This window comes from Arachis duranensis, chromosome 9, assembly GCF_000817695.3.
Source record: "Arachis duranensis cultivar V14167 chromosome 9, aradu.V14167.gnm2.J7QH, whole genome shotgun sequence".
NCBI lineage: Eukaryota > Viridiplantae > Streptophyta > Magnoliopsida > Fabales > Fabaceae > Arachis > Arachis duranensis.
This window is the reverse complement of record NC_029780.3, coordinates 83998228-83999562: the sequence shown is the minus strand read 5'-3', so window position 1 is coordinate 83999562 and position 1335 is coordinate 83998228.

The following is a 1335-nucleotide window of genomic DNA, read 5'->3' as shown; positions in this document are numbered from 1 at the left end:
CATGATGCAAGGAGATGAACACCCTTACACTAGGAGGGTCAACTTTGATCAAAGGTTGGACCAAGTCCTCATAGACATTTGTGAAGAGGGCGCCCAATGGAAGAGAGATTCAAGAGGGAAGCCGGTTCAACTGAGAAGGCATGACCTCAAACCTGTGGCTAGGGGATGGTTGGAGTTTATCCAACGCTCAATCATCCCCACTAGCAACCGGTCCGAAGTTACTATAGACCGAGCCATCATGATTCATAGCATCATGATTGGAGAAGAAATAGAAGTTCATGATGTTATATCCCAAGAACTTTATAAGGTGGCGGACAAGTCCTCTACCTTGGCAAGGTTAGCCTTTCCTCATCTCATCTGTCACGCAAGGTTAGCCTTTCCTCATCTCATTTGTCACCTCTGTTATTCAGTTGGAGTTGACATAGAGGGAGACATCCCTATTGATGAGGACAAGCCCATCACTAAGAAGAGGATGGAGCACACAAGAGACCCCACTCATCATGAGATCCCTGAGATTCCTCAAGGGATGCACTTTCCTCCACAAAACTATTGGGAGCAACTAAACACCTCCCTAGGAGAATTGAGTTCCAACATGGGACAACTAAGGGTGGAGCACCAAGAACATTCCATTCTCCTCCGTGAAATTAGAGAAGATCAAAGAATCATGAGAGAGGAGCAACAAAGGCAAGGAAGAGACATTGAGGAGCTCAAGCACTCCATAGGATCTTCAAGAGGAAGCACAAGCCGCCATCACTAAGGTGGACCTGTTCTTTAATTTCCTTGTTCTTTATTTTCTGTTTTTCGAAAATTATGCTTATGTTTATCTATGTTTGTGTCTTATGATCATTAGTGTCTTAGTGTCTATGCCTAAAAGTTATGAATGTCCTATGAATCCTTCACCTTTCTTAAATGAAAAATGTTCTTAATTGAAAAAGAAAAGAATTGCATGAATTTTGAATTTTATAACAGTTTAATTAATTTGATGTGGTGGCAATACTTTTGTTTTCTGAATGTATGCTTAAACAGTGCATATGTATCTTGAATTTGTGGTTCATGAATGTTGGCTCTTGAAAGAATGATGAAAAAGGAGACATGTTACTGAGGATCTGAAAAATCATAAAAGAGACATGTTACTGAGGATCTGAAAAATTATTTAAATGATTCTTGAAGCAAGAAAAAGCAGTGAATACAAAAAAAAATTTTGAAAAAAAAAAGAGAGAAGGAGAAAAACGAAAAAAAAAGAAAAGAAAAAGAAAGAAATAAAGTTGTGATCCAAGGTAAAAAGAGTGTGCTTAAGAACCCTGGACACCTCTAATTGGGGACTCTAGCAAAGCT